The sequence below is a fragment of the Drosophila persimilis genome, unplaced genomic scaffold (genome assembly GCF_003286085.1).
Source record: "Drosophila persimilis strain 14011-0111.01,24,50 unplaced genomic scaffold, DperRS2 tig00000191-arrow-pilon, whole genome shotgun sequence".
NCBI lineage: Eukaryota > Metazoa > Arthropoda > Insecta > Diptera > Drosophilidae > Drosophila > Drosophila persimilis.
In genome coordinates, this window is record NW_020825298.1 from 6,340,384 (window position 1) to 6,350,443 (window position 10,060).

The 10,060-nt window shown below is 44.3% G+C and overlaps 1 protein-coding gene across 1 annotated transcript in view; it reads right to left on the reverse strand.

The window, feature by feature from the left end:
• LOC6589736 (protein abrupt) overlaps positions 1–9,659 on the reverse strand; it is a 52,461-nt gene extending 42,802 nt beyond the window's left edge. Inside the window, exons 1-2 of the mRNA XM_002015104.2 lie at positions 9,642–9,659; positions 7,338–7,667 (exon numbers count right to left, since the gene is read on the reverse strand). The gene's annotated coding sequence lies outside the window, so the exon portion shown is untranslated. The remainder of the gene's footprint in view (positions 1–7,337; positions 7,668–9,641) is intronic.
• Positions 9,660–10,060: the final 401 nt, after the last annotated feature.

Genomic DNA, 10,060 nt, shown 5'->3' on the forward strand with positions numbered 1-10,060 from the left:
TTTTTTTTTTGTAATTGTTTGCCATTAATTACGGGGGCAAAGAAGGAGACGAAGCAGAAGACGGAGCAGCACAGCAAAGTCGAAGTCGCGCAAATATTTCCGCTTGTACGATGCCCAGCGCCAAGCCCCAAGCCCCAAGCCCCAACCCCCCGTAATCTGCGGGCAGTTGTTAATTTTATTTATAAGTCCGAATGACACACCTTCCTGCCAACTCGATTTACGATCTGTGCATTAACGGTTAATGGCAGGCACTGTCGATGTCTCTCCCTCTCTCTCTTCTTGTGTGTCTGCTATTGGAACAATTGGCATTTCGCTATTTAATTGCACTCCGAAGCGAGCCAGGACGAGCCTTTCAAATAGAACTTGCCCAAATATGATTTCCGTTTCCGGTTATTGCGCGGCTACCACCCTCCCCCCCTCAGACACTCCACCTCTTCCTCGTCAGATCGAACACGTTCGAGCCAACACGAAGTGCAGTCCAGCCGCAATCGGCTCCAACTCGAACCGCAAAGTGTGTGTGCGAAGTTGCGGAAGATGGGCGCGGGGGGAGGGAGGCCGCCGAGAGAGCGGGCTTTCATATTCATATTCATTCATGTGGTTGCACGCTCGCTCTCTCGCTCTCCCGAAAGCCGGCAAAATGGCAAGAAAAACAATAACAAACCTCAGCTGAGAAAATCTCAGCAAAAAAAGCTTAAGAGTGGAAAAAAGAGAGACCAAACGGAAGAGAGCCAAATGCAGTCACACACACACACACACGGCACTCATATAAATGTAATCGGAGGCCAGTCCGAGTGGCGACTTCTTTGTGATGTCTTTTATTTATTGCAATCTCTGGGCGGGAGGGAGGTGTGGGTGGGGGATAAGCTGTAACCGTTATGCCATCATCTTATGCAGCTCTTTCTGGGTGTCGGTGTGTGTGTGTGTGGCTGTGTGTGTGCTGCGTGTTTGTGCATGTGCAATCTTAAGAATGTACGAGTATTTTTCGTTCTTTGGCGCTTGGCTCGCGGCCAAATCGAGAAATCAAATCAATAATTTTGCCAAGGGAGCAGGAGAAAAGGGTAGCAGGCAGAAGAAGCAGCCGTAAAAGGAGAAAGAAAGAAGGAAGTGGAGTGGAGAAGAAGGGGTGAAGATAGTGGACCCACGGAAATGCAATTGAAAGAAAATCTGCGACTCACCTTGAATATAGGACTGCCCTCTAAAGCCCCCCACCTCTGGAGCACACCATCATCATAATCTTCCACTCAATGGGGGGGGGGTTTCCCCGTCTTTTGTCCTGTCTGCCAATCCACAACAATCCACGCTACAACCGCCAGAGCCACGAGAACAACGCGAATGGCGGAATCAAAAGGAAATCCACAAGCATAAAAATCAAATAAACGAAGTAGAGAGCAGAGCGGAAGAGAGGAAAAAGCTGTGCGAGAACGAAATTGACGACCATGAAAAGGGAAAAACGTGGCAGCCCAAGAGGTGGAAGGAGACGCTGGGTGGAGGGCGACGAAGCGGTTGTAAACGCACACGCCGAGAGCGGGACGGTGGAAGGGGGACGCCGACGGGGAAATCCGCGATGACACGTGCTTTTTTGCAGCTGTTTTTGTGGAAAACTCGCAACTGCGCGAAAAAAAGGACAAAAACAAAAAGCGAAAAACGAACGCAGTGCAAAATACAAGAGAAAAAGCTAGCGCGAGGCATCGAAGCATTGGATACCCTACCCCAGGATAATCTGTACTACCAAGAAGTTTTTTTCGTAATCCAAATTATATCTTGTATTCCTCCCAGAGAAGGAAATACTACCTTCTATAGACACACATTGGATACCATCTCCATAAAAGGGTATCAACTAGGCGGTGCAGCAGCGACATCGACTCGACGACAGCCAGCCCCAAAGGCTCCCTCTGTCCCTCTGACGGACAGCGAGACAAGAGCAATGCAAAAACGAGAGCCTAAGAGAGAGCCAAATATCAAACGGCAAGAGCGAGCCAGAGTCTGGGGGGAAGCAGACAAGCAGCCTGCAGGTGGCAGCAGCTCCGATGTTGCACGTTGTTTATGCCACTAGAGGTGAGTGGGCAAGAGGGCGGGGAGCAGGGGAGGACAGATACTACTCTCCTCAGACAGGCAGCCACCGCAGAGCGCAGCTGACGCGGGCACCCAGACGTCGACGTCTTTTTGGCGCGTGACGTCGAATCGGAATGACCGGGGAGGAGCCGTGCGGCAGCGGGAACGAGGGAACTGGCAGATGGCAAATTGCATTATTATGCGAGTGTCTGCAATCTGTACAACCCACACACACGCACACAGCGAGACAGAGAGAGACAGAGCGAGACAGAGCGAGCGAACGAGCGAGCGACTAAAACAGAAAGAAGAACAAAACTAAAAGTGCAACAAAATACGCAAAAACAACAAACAACAAGAGCCACGAACCGAAGGCTTCGGTAGCGGGAGATTTGATACCCTGCCCTCGCTGGGGCCCTTGATTCGACGGCAGATTCGTTCGTTTCCACGCTCCAGAGCAGCTCACAATCGACACACTCGCCTCCGCCAGAGTATCACAATATTTGGACGCCTCGGCATCGGGACCATTCGTTTGCCGTCGGTCGATGGGCGATTAGAAAATCTGCAGAGGCTTGCCCATGGGTGGACGCAGGGGGGTTCATTCGGGGGGGTCTACATTCAGTTTTGTTCAAAAATTAATAGAATTTCATAAGCTTTTTCGGCTGCATCTCTGTTGGGTCGCTCCCGCTCTGTCAGCCCCCCTCCCCCGCCGTTCATGTGCAGGCTCTGCCAGTGGCGGGCCGGCCTGCACTGCTCTCTTTTGTTCGCTCGCTCTCTCTCTGTCTGTGGCCCTCTCTTTCCGTCGCTTGCAGGTCGGTCTATTTGCTGGCTCGCTCTTTCAAATGTTAATTTGAATTTTTATTAGGTTTTAGGCATGCATTGTTGTTGCTGCTCTGCTCTGCCGCCGCTCTGCTCTGCTACTTCTGCTGTTGTCATGCATTTTATTTTCACTTAAAATTGCAATTGTTTGTTAGGCAATGGGGGGGGAGGGGAGAGGGGTCTGCTGTCATCGTTGAAAGTGCGACTGCGTTAGAAAATTGCATTTGATAATACTAAACACACACTCGCACACACACATGGCAGCCCACATAGAAATCAGCTTTTTTTTTTAGGTCGTGGGTTGGGCAACGGCAGCGGCGCGACAGAGCCAGCAGCAGCGACAGCGACAGTGGCAGAAGAAACCAAAATATCTGCAATGGTAACGGCAAATGTTTACGTTGGGCGGCTTACGTCTTACGGCTTACGGTGAGGGATGATCCTTCAAGGCAACACTGGGCTCGCATTCCGATTAGTAATCGAGCTTAAGCGATTAATCGAACTGTGGAATTTTGCGCCTTCTAGCATATAAAAAGGTGGGGATCTACAATGATCTGGGATTAGGGGATTTATAATAAGTTACTTATCAGTTATAGATGATTTTATACCACATCAAAAATATGTTATCGAAGAATCGATAAAGATGGAGAGAAGGAGCTACGATAAACACGGACTACACCTTTTTCTTGTGCAAATATTACAATAATTTCGACAAGAAATGCCCACCTCTGTGGCCCTTTCAAAACTATCTTTTTTTTCTTCCATTTACCCATCGCAAATATTATGCTGGGAATATTCCAACGAATCGATGGAGAGTCACTGCACTGAGCCTCAAACTGGTAATCCTTGGCTCCTTTAACAATATTTTTTTTGAAGGATTTTCGTCTTTCTTTTGCAGGTAACACGGATAAAGTGCCACATCATTCGACTGCACCCCACCTCCCCTGTAAGTGCATTTTTTGTGCACTTTTTGGTAGAATTTGTGGCAAGTCATGGAGCAATCGCGACTTGTCCAAGGCGCCGCCGGTGAGTGAAATTGCTTGGCACAAAGGAAACAATTGAACCGGTCGGACGGTCCCTTCTTTCTCTGTACGAGTATCCTTCGAGAGCGGAACTTCAATTACACATTTGCTCACATGCGAGGCAAACAGAACAGAGAGGAGAACAAAAAAATGAAGAGTCACTGGCCTGTCAGCCAGCACGGGGAATCACGTTCACCGACGGCACATTTCTGGCAGTCCGACCCGACCCGACCCCCTTTCGGTCATATCTGGCCATATCTTTGGGCCACTTTGAATGTTGCGTTGTTGTTCTTCAAATTTGATTGGAATTACGAGTATTGTGGTCGGCGGGTCCTTGGCCACATCCTCCACGGATTGCGGCTAATGGCAGCCCTTTTTCGCAGGCAATAAAAACATTTTCTTTCTCTCCTTTTCTTTTTTTTTTTTTGTGGGTAAAATAATGAATAATATGAAGAAAAATACTTGCCCTGTTGTTGCTTTTTTTGCTGCTTGTGGAAACAGAAAACGCATTAAGTGCGCGGTTTTCCATTGTTTATAACATTTGTGCCACCCCGAGACGAGAAGGCAAAGGGATAATTAAGAATGCTTATTTATCTAGAACGCTGCCGCGGCGCCGATTGTCCATCCCTCCATCTGCATGACCGCAGGGGGGCGAAACCCCATGAAAAGGTTCGTAAAAAAGCCAAAAAACTTTTATTTTTTATGATAAATTGTAAGGCTGGGCAGGGCACTAAGGGGGGAGGGTACTAGGGGGGTGTAGAAGGCGCCAGCCAAAGGTCACGAGATGTTGGGACCTGAGAAAATGACGATTGAGACAGAGACAGGGACAGGAATGGTACAGGAATATATAGAAGGGAATATGGATCGGGCAAAAATTTACTCATATTAAATTCTTTTCGATTTAGAGATTAGGCAATAACAATTCCAGGTAAACTGCAATAAAGTTTAATGGAATGTAACTCAATTTATTGCTAACCAAGGGAAATGAGCTCCAATTAATGGCTACATTAAGATTGAACGCAGAAGAATATTGGTTTGAATACAATTTGATTGAATTAAAATAATATAGTAATCCAGAGTCTTAAAGAATCTACAAAACTGTAGAGTGGAACCGTTTTAGGGACTTTAAGAAGACTTATTCGAAGGCCTTTTCCCCCAGAAGGAGGCCCAGAGACCATATACCATTCCGCCACAGTGTAAATCATGAGACATAGTGCAATTTTTGGCAATAAAAAGGGTAATAAACGGGCTCAAAGTACACTGAAGGAGGTACAAGAAAGTAGTTCAAAAGAAAGCTATTGGAAGGGAATCAAGGAAGCAATATACGAGAAAGTGCTCTGTGAACCTCAAGACGGACTTCAGTATCTCCTACCCCAGCATCTAGACAGGAATGTTGGGTAGTAGCAGCCCCCTGCCAAAGGTCACCTGTACACGGACACCTATCCCAATCACCTATGGGCTTCAATTATTGAATATTGCTACCTTCTATCTTCTACGAAATATTTTCTCCGCTAATTAGCTTGGCCGAAAGTTGGCGAGTTGAAAATTACCCAAGCCCCGAAAGCAGGGGAATAATTTTTGGAGCTGACGCTGGAGCCCAAGACGAAGCCCAAGACGGAGCCCAAGACGATGGCGGTGCCGTTGGGCAGAGAGGCAGCCAGCGCACACGCAAATCACTTGTTTTTATGTAATTAACTGCCTTGGCCCCCTGCCATAGCCCCCTTCGGGTTAACGGAGCCTGGGTCTTTGGGGCCCTAGCCGGGGTAATTAACCAAAAACCGATCGCTGCTTCTTACCCCAACAAAAAATGCCCAGGTTTTTGGCATAATTTCCAGCAGCACCGACTGTGCGGTGCGGAGCGCACCTTTCGTGGCTTTTCGCTTGGAAATCTATCTATCTATCTGTGTATCTATGTATCAGGTCGTTCAATGACCGATAAAATTGCCTCAACCGTCGCGACCAACTCGACCGACTCCGACCCAGAGCCAGCACTGCCTTTTAGCGGGTTATTGATTATTAATATTTCTTCTACTATCCCCCTCTGTTTCTTGTGTTATTTTTTCTGTGTTTTTTGGGTAAGTTGTTCCCAAAAATTTTTTACCATTTGCTGTAATTACAGCGACGCGTTAATTGTTCGACTCCTCTGCATTCTGTGTGCCTCCCCTACCTCCTGGTTGCCCCATGTGTGTTTCCACTTCTATTTGTGTTTGTTTTCGATGCTGGGGAGTCGACAGCCCAAAGACAACACTCGTCGCGGTGAGGAATCTACACTTACGCTCGGCATTCGGTATCGAAGACCCCCGACCTCCAACTCCAACTCCGACTCCGACTGTGACTCTGTTCATTAGCTGCTATTACCATTATTGCCCATATACTGCCACTGCCACTGCCACTGCGAACCCCCAAAGAAGTTTGGCAATTCCCCAAAATGCGGAGATTTGATAAATGGATCTGTGCCACTGAAGAGGACACCATCAAGGGTCCATACCTCGGATCCATCATAATCGTGCCTAATTCTCAAAAGAAACTTCAACGCAATAAAACTAGCCTAACGATCATCGGGAGAGATCGCAAATAAAGACCATGGGCAAGCAAAAAGATTTGTAAAACAAAAGTGGGTTACTTTTAAGGGGGAAAAAAATAAAACCTAAAACCAATCGCAGAAATAAGTTCACTTTTGGGGAATTTTTTATAAAATTATAAGCAATGAAATCGAGGGAAATTCTTAAACAATTACAAACAATTAAATTGTTGGCTTTCGAAGGAAATTAAGGAACAAGAGATATTCCAAATAGCTGCTATTTTATTTTGAAACTAGACTTTGAAACGACTTCTCGTGAAAATTGGTGGCACTTTCTTGTCTATTCCTCATTTACCCATAATATTCATTATGAAAGCTTATAATCCCTTAATAATTGATGGGATACCATCCACACCTCTTCTAGTTTCAAGGCGAAGTAATGAAGATTTCACATGAAAATAAATCCCAAATTTTTCTTTTATTTTTTGAAGATTTATCATAAAAGTTTCAAAGTTTCTAATCGATATCTAGGGTTCTATTATAGCGTAATACTTATAGGTACTAAGTACTTCAAGAATGATATAAGACACCCCTTCAACCGAATTTTTCTTATAGAATAATGATGGAGAAACTGGTCTACAGCTTGGCTACTCTTGGCTGCAAGTACATACTCCCACAATCTAGGTGGAGAGCCCTGTTAACACGCTTATGGCCTCCTAAGAGACATGGTCTCAAGCCATGGGGTCTCTATAGTCTCTATGGTCTATATAGTCTAAAACATAGTCTCTTTTAAATGGGATAAACTGCCTAGTCATTGGTACAACTCATGTACACAATTTCTAAGAAATTCTTGGTTCAAAATTACACATGATTCACTGCCTGAATATCTGCTAGCTAATTTCGTAGCACATGTATTGTAGCAAACTTACCGCTGGCACTGTATCTGTATCTGTATCTGCTCTAAGCTCGTTTCCTTCTGTGATCTGTGCAGCTCTCTTGCGTAGCACTTGATGTTTTGCTTACTTGATGTTTGTGGCAATGGCGGTCGATCGATGACACAATTGTATAATTTGAACACTTTTGAAACACGAGCGTTATTTTGCTGGCAATTTTGTGTTTTGTTTGAACGAGGAAGTTTAGCAAATAGGGTTTATTTCTGTTTTACAAAATGATTAGACACGAATTTTCTCGCCGATTTAGAATTTAGTTTGATTTCAATGCGCTCCTGCGGGGGGACAAACACTGCACAAGCGGCAAAACTGTAAAGGGAAAACGGTAAGAGGAAGGGCATGAGACACCAACAACACCAACTTTGACAATTTCGTCAACAACAACAACAACAACCAAAAGTACAACAACAGGAACTCTGGAGTTTGTGGGAGACCTGACGACTAGGGGATACCCGCTAAAGGGCAGAAAAGGTTCTAAAAGGGAGTCGGAGGGCACTCTTGCAATGTCTATGATATCTTTGGTGAAAACTTCTGGAACTATAGGACTATATACGGGTATATGTAGTTGTGGCATGTTGGATCTAAAGGAGGCTGCCTTTGGAGAAGTTCTATGGGCTGTGTCTAGCCTTCAAAGTCCCTGTGGCTCTGCCTACCCCTCCCATCTGCCAGTACAGGGTATACCAAATACCAAACTGCAGCTGGGAATCAGCAGCAAAGGCAATGCCAGCAGTAGGTAACTCTTGGGGTTTGGGGTTGCACTTTCCGCCTGTTTTTTGTTTTTTGTTTTGCTTGTAGTTGCTTTTCCGCTATTTTGCCTTTGATTTTGCCTTGCTTTTGTGTCGTGTTCTGATTCGGATTCAGATTCCGATTCAGATTCGGTTTGTGAATCTGCTTCTCTCTCTCTCTCTTTCGCTCTGTCGTTTCGTTTCGTTTTTTATTAATAAAATGCACAACTTCCGTTATTAATTTTGCAACGACAACAATTGCCGCTGGTATGTCGCGCGCTCTCTATCTCTCTTCCTCTCTCCCCCTCTCTCTATTTGCCTCTCTCTCTCTTTGTGTTGGAACAGTAGACGTCAACGTTGACGACAGACAGCCGCTGACAGACGGACAACAAATACAACAAATCCGTGACAAGCTTTCAGCGTGTGAGTCGCCTGCGGGAGCTGGGCGGGGGTGGGGGGTTGACTCTAGGGGACACAAGCGCGACTCCTTTGCACGCGACTCTCTAGCGCTCTCTCTCTCTCCCCCGCTCTCCCTCTCTCTCTCTTTCTGTAGCGCTGCATTCATTCATAAAAATCAGGTTGTAAAAAGCAACACACAAAAAACGCACAGCAACTGGGATTTTTTATTTATTTATGCCAAATTGCCGACGCTTAATGATTTTTGTTGCCGCTGAATTTCTGCAGTGATTGCTGTTGCTGCCTTTGTTGTTGTTGTTGCTGTTGGTGTTGCATTTGCCGTGATTGTTGTTGAATCATTTATTTGTGGGTTTTTTCTGTAATTGTTGTTGAAAATTTGTTTCATTTTCGTAGGTGGTTGTGGAATTTTTGTTGTTTTTTCTAAATTATGTTTTTCTTATTGCACTTTTGGAATAGAATTTAATTTGTTGATTGATTTAGAGGAAGTTTTGTATTTCGATATGATTTCGGTTTGCATTTTCACTGGAAATCACTTAGATTGTTTATTTGTGTCGCAGATGCATTTCCACTGAAGCCCTATAATTGTTTATATATTTTTATGTTTATTTACAGAAAGTATAATCAAAGTTAATCAAAGAAAAATATAGTTTTATTCGTAATAAAACTCTTTTAAATTAATGTATATTTTTTTGTCACTCAAAGCTCGGAAAAGATAGTTTTTGTTGAGATATTATTTTGGTTTTCTAATGTAAGACTATCAAACAATTCTTATTGAGTAAAATCTTGAATTTTTAGAGGCAACTGTTGTGAATAATGTTTTGTTTATTTAGTCAGAATTTTGTATCTTTAATTTAATAAATATGTGTATTATTTTTGTTTATAGAAATTATAGAAATATAGTTTATTTATTTATATATTATTATCACTGTATTTTGTATTGTATTTGCACTGATAGTTTTCTTTAAAATTAATCTCAGCTGTGTTTATTTTTTGTATTGTTATTATTTTGTTTATTTCGTTTAATAAATTTTGTATTTTTTGCTGGTAGAAAACGTGCGAGTCCAAAACCAAAACAAATGCAAATCTCAGTTAAGAGTAAAAAGTAAACAGTAAAAAGGGAAAATCGGTGGTAATGCCGCACTTGAACCTGCCCGTCTGATTGCTGGAATTTTACTCCGAGCGCGTAATAAGAATTCTTGTTTCGAGGCGGAAAAGTATCTCGCAGATGTGCGGTGTACTGTTTGGGTCTGGGTTGGGGTTGCATGCCAGCCGATTGTTCGCCGCCAAACGTGTTGGCTCGAACATGTTCGCCTGCCCACCCGCATGACCCGTTGTTGGCTTCGGTGTGTGTGCTCGCGCCCGCGTGTGTCTGTGTGTTTTGTTTTTTGGTATTTTTTAGGCCCGAACCCGCACGCACACACACACACACACACGCTGATGGACACACAGATACAATAATATCTTTGAATGGACAGCAATCACGCACACATGAACAAGCACACACACACATACACTAGCACTCACACACAAAGCGACTATTATCTAAGCCACACAATCAGA